Genomic DNA, 16,580 nt, shown 5'->3' with positions numbered 1-16,580 from the left:
GACCTCACAATTGAGAATCCAGAGAATATTCAGGGACAATTCGTAGATCCTGAACCACTAATCTTTCCTCCGGAACCACCAATCATTCAAACAGAGATTGTAGAGGAACAACCCATTAAATCAGAATCCTCTAGTGATTCAGATTCAACAAATTCAATCATGGAAAATCTGGAACCTCTAAGTATGGAAGACCGAATGAGAGCTAAACGCACTGGCCAAGGTCACGCAATTACTCAACCAGACATTAATGCGCCAGATTATGAAATCAAAGGACAAATCCTACACATGGTGACTAATCAATGCCAATTTAGTGGTGCGCCGAAGGAAGATCCAAACGAACATCTTCATACCTTTAATAGGATCTGTACTCTATTTAAAATAAGAGAAGTGGAGGATGAACATATATATCTCATGTTATTTCCCTGGACTTTAAAGGGGGAAGCCAAAGATTGGTTAGAATCGTTACCTGAAAGGGCGATTGATACATGGGATGTTTTAGTTGAAAATTTTCTTAAACAATTCTTTCCGGCATCTAAAGCCGTGAGACTTCAAGGAGAAATTGTTACGTTCACACAAAAGCCAAATGAAACTTTATATGAAGCATGGATAAGATTTGGAAAGTTATTGAGAGGATGTCCGCAACATGGTTTAGACACCTGTCAAATAGTACAAATATTCTACCAATGATGCGACATCACTACAAGAAAAGACATCTATATAGCAGCTGGTGGTTCCATTATGAAAAAAACCGCAACTGACGCTTACAAAATTATTGATAACACTGCTTCCCACTCACATGAGTGGCATCAAGAAAAAGATATCGTTAGATCATCTAAAGCGGCTAGAGCCGATTCTAGCCATGACTTTGATTCCATTTCTGCAAAGATAGATGCTATCAAGAGACGAATGGAAAAGATGACTAAGGATATTCACTCAATATGAATTAGTTGTGAGCAGTGTGGAGGACCACATTTGACAAAAGATTGTCTCAGTATTGAACCAACAACCGAACAAAGAGAGAATGTTTCATACATGAACCAAAGGCCTGGAAATAATTATCAAAATAATTATCAACCGCCAAGACCAATTTACAATCAAAATCAGAACTATAACCGAAATGTTCCATACAACAACCAACAAGGTCCTAGCAATCAACAAGTATCCAACAATACTTACAATCAGCAAAGACCTAATTTTTAAAATAAACCACCACAAACCGATGATAAAAAGCCAAATTTAGAAGACATGATGTCGAAGCTAGTTGGTTCTCAAACACAATTTTTCACATCTCAGAAACAAACCAATGAACAAAATGCTCAAGCATTTAGAAATCAACAAGCTTCTATTCAAAATCTGGAACAAGAAGTGAGCAACCTAGCAAGGTTGATAGGTGAAAGAAAACCGGGAAGTCTACCTAGTGATACTATTGCTAACCCCCAAAATGAAACAGCTAAAGCCATTACCACAAGAAGTGGTATTACACTTAAACCACCTGAAATACCTGAAATTTCTGATGAAGCTATTCCTACTCCACAAGAACCATAATCTGATCAAGATAAGGAAAAAGAACCGGTAGTTGAAAAGGTTAATGAAGATAACAAAGTTAAGGCTAAAACTTATGTTAAACCATGCCAACCACCACTTCCTTACCCGAGTAAAATGAGAAAAGAGAGAATTGAAGCCGAGCAATCCAAATTTTTGGATATGTTTAAACAGATAAATGTCAATCTTTCTTTCATTGATGTGATTTCAGGAATGCCTAGATATGCTAAATTTCTAAAAGATCTAATCACAAATAGAAAGAAAATGGAAGAACTCTCGGCTGTTACAATGAATGCTAATTGTTCTGCAGTGTTGTTGAATAAGATACTAGAAAAATTATCTGATCCAGGAAGTTTTACAATTCCATGTTTTCTGGGTAGTCTTAGTTCAATAGAAGCATTGGCAGACTTAGGTGCTAGTATAAATTTAATGCCGTATTCACTATACGCTAAACTAGACCTTGGAGAATTGAAACCAACACGAATAAGCATACAACTAGCCGATCGATCAGTAAAATATCCTAGAGGGATAATGGAGAACATGCTAGTTAAAGTTGGTACTTTAGTATTTCCAGTAGATTTTGTTATTCTGGACATGGAAGAAGATTCTTGAGTACCTCTCATATTAGGAAGACCATTCTTAAACACGGCCAAAGCAATAATAGACGTGTTTGGTAAGAAACTGACCCTAAGTATAGAGGACGAGAGTGTTACCTTTTCAGTTGATAGAGCAATGCAATAACCGCAATCTGCAGATGATACATGTTATTATATTCAAACCATAGATTCACATGTAGAATTGTTAGAAGAATTTCCAGAATTACAAGGAACAGGAGAATGTTCTTTAGGAGAAGGAACTGAACCAATTGATGAAACTGAAATGTTAGCTACACTTATGGCTAATGGATATGAATCAACAACAGAAGAAATTCAAATGGTAAAAGTAGAAGACAGATATCGATATAAATCATCGATAGAAGAACCACCTACATTAGAGTTAAAGCCACTTCCAAACCATTTGGAATATGCTTATTTACATGGTGAATCTGAATTACCTGTAATAATATCGTCTTCTCTTACTGAAAATGAAAAATCTCAACTCATTTCTGTGCTAAAAACTCATAAACCAGCCATTGCATGGAAAATTCATGACATTAAAGGAATAAGTCCTTCGTATTGCACACATAAAATCCTTATGGAAGAAGGTCATAAAACGTATGTGCAACGCCAACGAAGACTAAATCCTAATATGCAAGATGTTGTTAAGAAAGAAATTATTAAACTGCTAGATGCAGATTTAATTTATCCAATCTCTGATAGTCCATGGGTAAGCCCAGTTCAATGCGTACCTAAGAAGGGTGGCATGAGAGTCATCACAAATGAAAAAAATGAGCTTATTCCTACTAGGACTGTAACAGGATGGCATGTCTGTATTGATTATAGAAAATTAAATGACGCCACCAGAAAAGATCACTTTCCCTTACCTTTCATTGATCAAATGTTGGAACGATTAGCCGAAAATAGTTACTATTGTTTTCTTGATGGTTTTTTCGGATATTTTCAAATTCCAATAGCACCCGAGGACCAAGAGAAAACCACATTCACGTGCCCTTATGGTACTTTTGCTTACAAACGCATGCCATTTGGACTTTGCAATGCCCCTACAACCTTTCAAAGGTGCATGATGGCGATTTTTCACGACATGATAGAAGAATGCATGAAAGTTTTCATGGATGACTTTTCAGACTTCGGTGATACATTTGAATCATGTCTAGTTAATCTTGAACGAATGCTTATTAGATGCTGATGTGTGCAGCGGTGTATACGAAATAGTTATTATTTTTACTACGAAATACGATACAAATAACACAAGTTTTAATTATTTATTTACAGATGGGATATACCTAAACCTTGCTACAACACTATAGGCAGTGTACCTAATCGTAAAGTAGTATAGTTTTTAGTAAGTCCGGTTCGTTCCACAGGGAGATGGCTTATTTCACACTATATTTTAATTAACTATATTTGTACAAAATATATATAATTATATATAATAATATATAAAAGGGGGTTTACCGTTTAATGACCGGTTTGTCGATTTTAAAACTTAAGCGTAAATATAAATGACAATAATTAAAGTGCGTAAAATAAATAACAATATAATAATTATGCTTATTTAAACTTCCGTAACCATGATGTTTGACGTTTTGATTATTTATTACCTTGGGTTAATTGTCATTTGTCCTGGATGTATTTGAAACCTATATAGTTTTTGTCCATAATAGTTCATCGGTCATAATTATAAAATGCTCGGCAAATTTAACCTTATACCCGAAGCCAAATATTCCAACTAATTGGGGATTCGAACTGTAACAAGGTCTTAATACTTTGTTTAATGAATACACCAGGTTATCGACTGTGTGTAAACCAAGGTTTTAATACTTTGTTAACAATTACACCAATTACCCTTGAATGTAATCCACCCCTGTTTTAATGAGTCCATTGACTATTAATCCATCCCCGTGTTTGGTTAAATGAACAATAATTTGTATTTATAAATATCCCGCCCATCGTATCCGATTAAGCGTATGTGGTTATATATAGATACGTCAAATTGTAACCTTTATATTAAATTAACGAGGTATCGTTAATTTAATATAAAGCCCATTAATAGCCCATAGTCTAATTTCCACAAGTGTCGTTCTTTTGTCCAAACCCCAATTATGGTCTAAAGCCCAATTATCCCATCTTAATATTTAGCCTAACATCACGATTACTTCGGCTCAAATAAGCATAATAATAACTTAGTTACAAGACATTAATTTAAAAAGGAGAACATAACTTACATTGAGTATTTATCGCGTAGCTTTACACAGACAGAACTTCGAATTTAAAACCCGTAAAATAACCTTTACATAACCCAAACTAATCTAATATAAAACTAAACTAATATATTATATATATATATATATATATATATATATATATATATATATATATATATATATATATATATATATATATATATATATATATATATATATATATATATATATATATATATATATTACAGAGGGAATATTATTATTATTTTGTTGTTTTTAAACTCGATCAGAAGCCTGGTATTTATGGATATGGCCTGAGATTTCACTCCATGCGATCGCATAGAAAAATAGCTTCCAGGCCATGCGATCGCATGGCCAGCTGGATCCAGCCACATTGCTTTGTTTTCTTCTTTGTCGACGTATTATTTAAAAATATATAATATATAAATAATTTATATAATTATTTAAATATTATATTATATTCTTGTGCATAGTTGACTCATAATTTTCGGCCCGTTGCGTCGGGCGTTGATAGTTGGCTCAGGTCCCGTTTCCGAATTTTCGAACGTCCTTTCGTACGATTTAATATCTTGTACTTTGCATTTTGCAATTTGTAATTTGCACAAAAAATTATTTTCCTTAACTCCTAAAATCCGCGCAAGTCTTTTAACTCAATTTTTGGGACGCTTTTGAGTGCACTGTGGCTTTAAGGACCCTTTTCCAGTTTTAGGACGCTTTTTCTTCAATTCTTTAATCTTCGTGCTTTTCGTTTCGTAACTTGTACTATTGTCAATTTTAGACGTTTCTCATCATTAATTTGAACCACTTGAATTGTATCTTGTACATTTGAGCTTTTTGGAAGTTTTTGTCTTCGAATCTTCATTTTCGCCTTTTGTCTTTGCACTTATTTATTATAAACGAATATCACTTGGAAATAGAATAATTGCAACTGAAAACTTTACATATCGGAAGGATATTGATACTAAATATATGTTTATTTGGAGCACTATCAGATGCGAACAATCAAATCTAGTACTTAATTGGGAGAAATGCCATTTCATGGTTAAAGAAGGCATCGTTCTTGGTCATAAAATTTCAAAGGAAGGAATTGAAGTGGATAGAGCTAAAGTAGATGTAATTGCTAAACTTCCACATCCCACCAATGTTAGAGGAGTTAGGAGTTTTCTAGGGCGTACCGGTTTTTACCGATGTTTCGTAAAAGATTTTTCTAAAATTGCCACTCCTATAAATAAACTCCTAGAAAAAGATGTTCCATTCATCTTTTCGGATGAATGTATCAAATCTTTTAATATTCTTAAAGAAAAACTCACTAATGTGCCGATCATGATAACTCCAAATTGGAATCTACCGTTTGAACTAATGTGCGATGCAAGTGATTTTGCGATTGGAGCCGTTTTAGGACAAAGGATTGAAAAACGATTTCAAACCATTTATTATGCTAGTAAGACGTTACAAGGAGCACAAACGAACTATACAACTACTGAAAAAGAACTCCTTGCTATTGTTTTTGCTTTTGACAAATTTCGATCATATCTCGTTCTAGCAAAAACGGTGGTCTATACCGACCATTCTGCTCTTAGATACCTATTTTCAAAACAAGATGCTAAACCAAGATTAATTCGTTGGATCTTACTCTTACAAGAGTTCGATATTGAAATTCGAGATAAAAAGGGAGCAGAAAATCTCGCCGCTTATCATCTTTCTCGTCTTGAAAATCTCAAATTAGAAGTTTTAAATGAATCGGCTATACAAGACAACTTTCCTGATGAATATCTATTGAAGATAGATTATAATGAAATTCCATGGTTTGCAGACTATGCAAACTACTTAGTATGTGGATTCCTTGAAAAAGGATTATCGTACCAAAAACGAAAGAAATTCTTTAGTGATATAAAACACTATTTGTAACATCCCGCCTTTTTCCATTTATTTTTCCGTTATACTAATATAAAGTCTGTTATATGTTTATAACATCTCCCGTTGATACGCGTTTTAAATTATCTCGTTTAGGTAATTCCCGCACCCGAGCGAAAGTTGAGGGACTAAACTTGACAAGGGATCAAACCCTTGACTAGGTCAAAGGGTCAAACCCCTTTCACCCATTCATTTCATCTTCATCTCTCTCTCTTTTTCTCTAGCAAGAACACACACACCCAATTTCCAAATTCATTCAATCATCATCTAAATTCGATCTAGGAGGCTTACAACAAAATAAATTACATATTCGTGATCCTCTCTTCATCCTCTTCGTTTTGGTACCAACTTCATCTCATTTGGGTAACTTTCTAAAATCACTAGATTTTGTGTTCTTGATGTTTTTAACTTATAAAAGTGTTAATTAGTGTCTATGGCTCAAGTCTAACATGAATATGTAATTTGTATGCTCGATCTCGTTGTTTTAGTGTAACTAGCATGAACTTGAATTTTGGTGTGTTATTCTTGAATTTTGGATGATCATATGTCGTTAGATGTTAAAAGTTGATGTTTTAATTGTGTTACTAGCATCACTAGCTTCAATTTGATGTGTAGGTTGCCTTAGAAAAACTTCATGAACTTGATTATTGATTTTGGTGAATTTGGGTTAGGGTTTGATGAACTTGAAATGGACTTTTGATGCATTGAATGCCATGGATTATTATTGGTAAGTGTTTAGTTGGATTGTATGCTTGATTACCTTCGAAACGGCATATCATTCATGTAAATTGGTTGCCCGAATCATAAAATGCGTTTTTGGAACTTGAACTTTGATTATGAACGTTTAATTACGGTTTTTGGTTGTTGTAAGTGGAAGTTTGGTTGATGAATTGTGTTTAGTTGTGTTCTTTGTCAAATTACCTTTCCAACGATATAAGGTGCGAGTTCTAAATGTTAGCGGTTTGTAATTTATGCTTGAAAGAGTTTTGATTTGGGACTTGAACAATTGAGACTGACCAGGTACCAGCGCACGGCTAATGCCGCGGCGCGGCGAGACTATGTCGCGGCGCGACATAAGCCTTGGTCAGGCTCTGACCACCATGTCCAAATTACGAAAAATGTTTGGCATACTACGGACCTCCGATTCACATGAAACTTGTTCTAACATGTTCATATATGATTAAAAACCTCAGAAAAATAGTTCGGAACCCGACCCGAACGTGTTGACTTTCGTTGACTTTGACCGACCAAAGTTTGACTTTTTGTCAAACTTAACCAAATGATTATGCAACCTTCCTAACTTATTTATATACTTGTATCTTGCATGAAACTTGGCAATTTGATTTCACATGCTAAATAATCGAGTCGTAACGAGCCATAGGACTAATTGAACATCTTTGACCTATCGTGTTTACCGTTATTGATACAACCTATTGTTTAGGTCAAGACTAGCATTGTTCTTTGCACACGTTTACTTGTCGAAGTACTTTACTACTCGTGCACTCAAGGTGAGATCATAGTCCCACTTTTACTCTTTTTGAACTTATATTGGGATGAGAAAACATAAACGATTCTTTTGAACTAAGTGAACACAAGAACGGGAAAACAAACATTCTACATACGAGTTTAGAACAAAATCCTCAATTCGATTATCATTAGTTACACTTGCCGGGTGTAAGCGAGAACTTATGTTATATGGCCATATGGGTTGACAACCCTCATCCTTGACGGTTCGCTACCGTCTACGGATGAAATATATTTTCGAGAATCAGTGTTTGTTCTAGCACTAAGTGATGGGGTATACAATGGAAGGAATGTTAAGCTTTGATAATTGGGTGCTCGTGAAACAAACTTTTGGAATGTATTACTATTATTTCATTGATGCAAATCTTGTGGTTCACTTGTACTTACTTACTTAAACCTATGATTTCACCAACGTTTTCGTTGACAGATTTCTATGTTTTTCTCAGGTCCTTGAACGATACATGATACATGCTTCCGCTCATTATTTGATACTTGCATTGGATGTCGAGTATATGTGCATTTCATGGAGCGTCTTTTGACTTTACTTTAAACCGTGTCGCCTAGATTTCATTCGTATTATAACGTTGTAACTTAACTATTGGTTGAACAATTCTTGTAAACTTTGGGAACAATCTTTATTTTGAAATGAAGGCGACATATTTTGGTCAAACTTTGTCTTAAAGACTTACGACCACGTAACGGGACCTAAGTAGACGGCGCCGTCAAACATGATTTGGTCGGGTCGCTACAGATGGTATCAGAGCGTTGGTTGTAGGGATTTAGAGTTCATTAGTGTCAACCCCGAGTCATAGGGTACATTGGTGAGTCTAGACTACAACCGGCATATAGACTTGAAGTAGGAATTACTTGACTACTTGTGCATTTATACTCGAACGTTTCTACTCATATCTACTCTTAGTTCATCTTAATCTCACGTTGTTTAATTTGATTGACACGCCACCTTGACTATATAAAATGATGTCGAATGCACATATGAATCAGGGTAATATAATTTCCGGGATTATATTACGGTGACTCGTATGAACGTTCCGACATTATGACATAAAGAATTTAAGGCGAGTCGAGAAAAAAAAAAAAAAAAAAAAAAAAAAAAAACTTCTCTTTATCTTTATTCTATATCACGGTTAGTATTATTGAGAATACTAATCAATGATATTCTTGTGTCTTGAAGGAACAATGGCTCCTCGTCGTGTACGCCGCAATGAAACTCCCGAACAAGCTCTCGAACGGATGATAGCTACCGCCGTAGATGCGGCCATGGCCGGTCACTCATCCAACAACAATAATAATAACAACCACAACAACAACAACAACAACAATGGAGCCGGAAACTCAAACGAGGGATGCTCCTATAAAGCTTTCATGGGGTGCAAACCTCACACTTTTGATGGAACCGGGGGACCGGTCGTGCTCACCCGATGGTTTGAGCAAACGGAAGCCGTCTTTAGCATAAGCGGTTGTCGGGACCAAGACAAGGTCAAATACTCCACTCACACCTTCGCCGGTGTCACTCTTACATGGTGGAATACTTATGTACAATCGGTGGGTACCGATGAAGCTCATGCCCTCTCTTGGGCCGATCTAAAGGAAAAGATGATTGTTGAATATTTTCCGCGCGAAGAAACCCGAAAGCTTGAGGAAGAACTAAGAGCTTTGAAAGCGGTCGGAAACGATCTTAAAGTTTATAATCAACGCTTCGCCGAACTATCCTTGATGTGTCCTAATCTTGTTAACCCCGAATCTCAAAGGATTGAGCTCTACATGCTCGGTCTTCCAAAAAGCATCAAACAAGGGGTGATGTCATCCAAACCCACTACTCATCAAGCCGCTATGAACATGGCTCGCCAACTAATTGAAACGGTTGACGAAATCGTAGTTCCTGCACCTAAGGCCGAGGATAAATCGGGCGGCAACAAAAGAAAGTGGGAACCCTCCCAATCAAGCAACAACAACTTTGCTAAGAAGCCTTACACCTCCGACGGCAAGAAAGGTTATGCCGGGAACCTACCTCTTTGCAACAAATGCAACAAACATCACTTTGGCGAATGTAGTAAGTTAATTTGCCACCGGTGCCAAGGAGTTGGTCATAAGGCCAACGATTGTAAAAGTGCTACTCCCGTCGCTCGAAAGTGGCCCAATGCACCAAAGACGGGCACTTGTTACGAATGTGGCCAAACGGGTCATTATAGAAATGCATGCCCGAAAAGGAAAGATAACACCAATACGCGCGGCCGAGCTTTTAACATCAACACCGAGGAAGCCCGGGATGACACTGAACTAGTCACGGGTACGTTTCTTCTCAACAATTCCTATGTCTCCTGTTTATTCGATTCGGGTGCCGATAAATGCTTTGTATCCAAGACTTTGACTCATTTTTTAGCACTCCACCTCTTCCATTAGATACCACTTATACCATTGAAGTGGCTAACGGGAAACTATTAAGTGCCAACACATATTACCGGGGGTGTACGTTAAACATTTTGGGTAGGGAATTTGAAATTGACTTGATACCCATGGAACTAGAAAGCTTTGATGTAATAATTGGTATGAATTGGTTAGTCAAAACGAAATCTCACATTCTTTGTGATCTTAACGCAATCCGAATTCCTATCGAGAATGGTGAACCTTTGATTGTTTATGGCGATAAGAGTTGCACCAGAATCAACCTCGTTTCGTGCCTTAAAGTTAGAAAACTACTCCGTAAGGGTTGTTTTGCGATCCTTGCCCACGTTAAGAAAGTCGGGTCCGATGAGAAGCACATCGATGATGTGCCAATTGTTAGTGACTATTCCGATGTATTTCCCGACGAATTGCCGGGTCTTCCGCCTCATCGACCGGTTGAATTCCAAATCGATCTTATTCCAGGAGCCGCACCCGTAGCACGTGCACCATATAGACTCGCTCCATCTGAAATGCAAGAATTGCAAAGTCAAATCCAAGAACTACTTGATCGTGGTTTTATCCAACCTAGCCATTCACCTTGGGGCGCTCCGATTTTGTTTGTTAAAAAGAAAGACGGATCCCTACGAATGTGCATTGATTATCGTGAACTAAATAAATTGACGGTTAAGAACCGATATCCTCTTCCTCGCATCGATGACCTCTTTGATCAACTACAAGGGTCTTGTGTATATTCGAAAATCGATCTCCGCTCAGGTTATCATCAATTGAGGGTTAAGGGGGAAGATGTCTCCAAAACCGCTTTCCGAACTCGTTATGGTAGTTATGAATTCCTTGTCATGCCATTTGGTCTCACTAACGCACCGGCGGTGTTCATGGATCTTATGAACCGCGTGTGCAAACCGTATCTCGATAAATTCGTTATTGTGTTCATCGATGACATATTGATCTATTCTAAAAATGAAGAAGAGCACGAACAACATCTCCGACTTGTGCTTGAACTTTTAAGACAAGAACAACTCTATGCCAAATTCTCCAAGTGTGAATTTTGGTTAAAGGAAGTTCAATTTCTTGGTCATGTTGTAAGTGACCAAGGTATTAAAGTCGATCCAACGAAAATCGAAGCCATTAGCAAATGGGAGACTCCTACTACTCCTACTCACATTCGTCAATTTTTGGGTCTCGCCGGGTACTATCGTAGATTCATCGAAAATTTCTCTTTGGTTGCACGTCCTCTAACCGCATTGACTCACAAGGGAAAGAAATTCATTTGGGCGACCGAACATGAATCCGCATTCCAAATCTTGAAAACGAAGCTAACCACCGCTCCTATCTTGTCACTTCCTGAAGGCAATGATGACTTTGTTGTATATTGTGATGCCTCGAAACATGGTTTTGGGTGTGTATTGATGCAACGAACGAAAGTCATTGCTTATGCTTCTCGACAACTCAAAATCCATGAACGAAACTACACGACGCATGATCTCGAACTCGGAGCCGTCGTCTTTGCACTTAAAATGTGGAGACACTATCTTTATGGAACCAAGAGTACTATCTTCACCGATCACAAAAGCCTTCAACACATTTTCGATCAAAAGCAACTAAACATGAGACAACGAAGGTGGATTGAAACCTTAAACGATTACGATTGCGAGCTTCGTTACCATCCCGGGAAGGCAAATGTAGTAGCCGATGCCTTAAGTCGAAAAGAAAGAGTGGTGCCTCTTCGTGTCCGAGCCTTAAACATCACCATCCACACAAACCTTAATAGCCAAATTCGGGTAGCCCAAGATGAGGCTCTCAAGGATGAAAACATCTCTCTCGAACACTTGAACGTCCTCACCTCTCGATTCGAAGTTAAAGAAACCGGACTCCGATATTTCGCCGGAAGGATTTGGGTGCCTAGTTATGGGGACCTACGAAGCCTTATTTTAGATGAAGCCCATAAGTCACGATACTCGATTCACCCCGGTGCCAATAAGATGTACCACGACCTTAAACAGCTATATTGGTGGCCGAACATCAAAAGGGACGTAGCTACTTATGTTTCCAAGTGTTTGACATGTTCCAAAGTCAAAGCTGAACACCAAAGACCGTCCGGACTACTTCGACAACCCGAGATCCCGCAATGGAAGTGGGAAAGGATAACGATGGATTTTATCACCAAACTACCAAAAACGACGGGCGGTTATGATACCATTTGGGTTATTGTTGACCGTCTCACCAAATCCGCACACTTCCTGGCCATGAAAGAAACGGACAAAATGGAGAAACTTGCACAACTTTACATTAAGGAGATCGTAGCCCGACACGGTGTACCTTTATCGATTATCTCCGACCGAGATGGCCGTTTCGTTTCTAGATTTTGGCGTACATTGCAAGAAGCGTTGGGAACACGTTTAGACATGAGCACCGCATATCATCCTCAAACCGATGGACAAAGCGAACGTACAATTCAAACCTTAGAGGACATGTTATGAGCTTGCGTGGTTGATTTCGGAAAAGCTTGGGACAAGCACTTACCTCTCGTCGAGTTCTCTTACAACAATAGTTATCACGCGAGTATTAAAGCCGCACCCTTTGAAGCGCTATATGGCCGCAAATGTCGTTCACCTCTTTGTTGGGCCGAGGTAGGCGACGTGCAAATCACCGGACCCGAACTCATTCACGAAACCACCGAGAAAATCGTTCAAATCCGAGATAGGCTTAGGACGGCCCGAAGTCGTCAAAAGAGCTATACCGACAAACGACGCAACGATCTTGAATTTCAAGTCGGTGACCGAGTAATGTTAAAAGTCGCACCTTGGAAGGGTGTAATCCGTTTTGGGAAACGCGGGAAGCTAAATCCGCGGTATATTGGTCCTTTCGAAATCTTGGAGCGTATTGGAACCGTTGCTTATCGTTTAGATCTTCCGCCTCAATTGAACTCCGTTCATCCTACCTTCCATGTATCTAACTTGAAAAAGTGTCTTGCCGAACCCGATATCGTCATCCCTCTCGAAGAACTTACTATTGATGACAAACTTCATTTTGTGGAGGAACCGGTTGAAATTGTGGACACCTCCGTCAAGACATTGAAACAAAGCCGAATCCCGATTGTCAAGGTTCGTTGGAATGCCAAAAGAGGACCCGAGCTTACTTGGGAAAGACAAGATCAAATGCAAAGGAAGTATCCTCATCTATTCGTGAATTCGGAAACGCGAGATCTCGAGGAAAAAACAACGACTACTACGCCTACTTAAATTTCGGGACGAAATTTCTTTTAAGGAGTAGGTAATGTAACATCCCGCCTTTTTCCATTTATTTTTCCGTTATACTAATATAAAGTCCGTTATATGTTTATAACATCTCCCGTTGATACGCGTTTTAAATTATCTCGTTTAGGTAATTCCCGCACCCGAGCGAAAGTTGAGGGACTAAACTTGACAAGGGATCAAACCCTTGACTAGGTCAAAGGGTCAAACCCCTTTCACCCATTCATTTCATCTTCATCTCTCTCTCTTTTTCTCTAGCAAGAACACACACACCCAATTTCCAAATTCATTCAATCATCATCTAAATTCGATCTAGGAGGCTTACAACAAAATAAATTACATATTCGTGATCCTCTCTTCATCCTCTTCGTTTTGGTACCAACTTCATCTCATTTGGGTAACTTTCTAAAATCACTAGATTTTGTGTTCTTGATGTTTTTAACTTATAAAAGTGTTAATTAGTGTCTATGGCTCAAGTCTAACATGAATATGTAATTTGTATGCTCGATCTCGTTGTTTTAGTGTAACTAGCATGAACTTGAATTTTGGTGTGTTATTCTTGAATTTTGGATGATCATATGTTGTTAGATGTTAAAAGTTGATGTTTTAATTGTGTTACTAGCATCACTAGCTTCAATTTGATGTGTAGGTTGCCTTAGAAAAACTTCATGAACTTGATTATTGATTTTGGTGAATTTGGGTTAGGGTTTGATGAACTTGAAATGGACTTTTGATGCATTGAATGCCATGGATTATTATTGGTAAGTGTTTAGTTGGATTGTATGCTTGATTACCTTCGAAACGGCATATCATTCATGTAAATTGGTTGCCCGAATCATAAAATGCGTTTTTGGAACTTGAACTTTGATTATGAACGTTTAATTACGGTTTTTGGTTGTTGTAAGTGGAAGTTTGGTTGATGAATTGTGTTTAGTTGTGTTCTTTGTCAAATTACCTTTCCAACGATATAAGGTGCGAGTTCTAAATGTTAGCGGTTTGTAATTTATGCTTGAAAGAGTTTTGATTTGGGACTTGAACAATTGAGACTGACCAGGTACCAGCGCACGGCTAATGCCGCGGCGCGGCCAGACTATGTCGCGGCGCGACATAAGCCTTGGTCAGGCTCTGACCACCATGTCCAAATTACGAAAAATGTTTGGCATACTACGGACCTCCGATTCACATGAAACTTGTTCTAACATGTTCATATATGATTAAAAACCTCAGAAAAATAGTTCGGAACCCGACCCGAACGTGTTGACTTTCGTTGACTTTGACCGACCAAAGTTTGACTTTTTGTCAAACTTAACCAAATGATTATGCAACCTTCCTAACTTATTTATATACTTGTATCTTGCATGAAACTTGGCAATTTGATTTCACATGCTAAATAATCGAGTCGTAACGAGCCATAGGACTAATTGAACATCTTTGACCTATCGTGTTTACCGTTATTGATACAACCTATTGTTTAGGTCAAGACTAGCATTGTTCTTTGCACACGTTTACTTGTCGAAGTACTTTACTACTCGTGCACTCAAGGTGAGATCATAGTCCCACTTTTACTCTTTTTGAACTTATATTGGGATGAGAAAACATAAACGATTCTTTTGAACTAAGTGAACACAAGAACGGGAAAACAAACATTCTACATACGAGTTTAGAACAAAATCCTCAATTCGATTATCATTAGTTACACTTGCCGGGTGTAAGCGAGAACTTATGTTATATGGCCATATGGGTTGACAACCCTCATCCTTGACGGTTCGCTACCGTCTACGGATGAAATATATTTTCGAGAATCAGTGTTTGTTCTAGCACTAAGTGATGGGGTATACAATGGAAGGAATGTTAAGCTTTGATAATTGGGTGCTCGTGAAACAAACTTTTGGAATGTATTACTATTATTTCATTGATGCAAATCTTGTGGTTCACTTGTACTTACTTACTTAAACCTATGATTTCACCAACGTTTTCGTTGACAGATTTCTATGTTTTTCTCAGGTCCTTGAACGATACATGATACATGCTTCCGCTCATTATTTGATACTTGCATTGGATGTCGAGTATATGTGCATTTCATGGAGCGTCTTTTGACTTTACTTTAAACCGTGTCGCCTAGATTTCATTCGTATTATAACGTTGTAACTTAACTATTGGTTGAACAATTCTTGTAAACTTTGGGAACAATCTTTATTTTGAAATGAAGGCGACATATTTTGGTCAAACTTTGTCTTAAAGACTTACGACCACGTAACGGGACCTAAGTAGACGGCGCCGTCAAACATGATTTGGTCGGGTCGCTACACTATTTCTGGGAAGATCCACATTTGTTTAAAAGTTGTCCCGATGGAATAATACGCCGATGTGTATTCGGAGATGAAGTTAGTCAAATTTTAAACCATTGTCACACAGGACCAACAGGAGGGCATTATGGGCCTCAACTTACAGCAAGAAAAGTTTACGATGCTGGATTCTATTGGCCTACAATTTTCAAAGACGCACACCATCTTTGCAAATCCTGTGATGCTTGTCAAAGGGCCGAAAAAATAAGTCAACGTGATGAAATGCCACAAAATGTCATTCAAGTATGTGAAATATTTGACATTTGGGGTATTGACTTTATGGGTCCATTTCCAAAATCTCATAATAATCTCTACATTTTCGTTGCCATTGATTATATATCTAAATGGGCAGAAGCACAAGCTCTCCCAACTAACGATGCACGAGTTGTAGTCAACTTTTTAAAACGTCTTTTTGCAAGGTTTGGAACACCGAAAGCTTTAATAAGTGATCGGGGTACTCATTTTCAACTTGAGAAAGTTCTCAAAAGATATGGAGTAACTCATAAAATCTCCACTGCTTATCATCCACAAACAAGTGGACAAGTTGAAAATACCAACCGAGCTTTAAAACGTATTCTAGAGAAAACCGTAGGATCAAATCCGAAGGAATGGTCCATGAAATTGGAGGATGCACTCTGGGCTTTTAGAACAGCCTAGAAAACTCCAATTGGTACCACACCTTTTAAACTCGTTTACAGAAAATCATGTCATCTTCCAGTAGAAATTGAACACGAA

The 16,580-nt window shown here is 37.8% G+C and overlaps 1 non-coding gene across 1 annotated transcript; it reads right to left on the bottom strand.

Annotated features, from left to right (window-relative positions):
• Positions 1–543: 543 nt before the first annotated feature.
• Positions 544–650, bottom strand: LOC139865359 (small nucleolar RNA R71). The gene has a single exon (XR_011764884.1). It is a non-coding gene; the product is annotated as a small nucleolar RNA R71 (small nucleolar RNA).
• Positions 651–16,580: the final 15,930 nt, after the last annotated feature.

Source organism: Rutidosis leptorrhynchoides, chromosome 8 (genome assembly GCF_046630445.1).
Source record: "Rutidosis leptorrhynchoides isolate AG116_Rl617_1_P2 chromosome 8, CSIRO_AGI_Rlap_v1, whole genome shotgun sequence".
In the NCBI taxonomy this organism is placed as follows: domain Eukaryota; kingdom Viridiplantae; phylum Streptophyta; class Magnoliopsida; order Asterales; family Asteraceae; genus Rutidosis; species Rutidosis leptorrhynchoides.
This window is presented reverse-complemented; position numbering and strand designations above follow the sequence as displayed.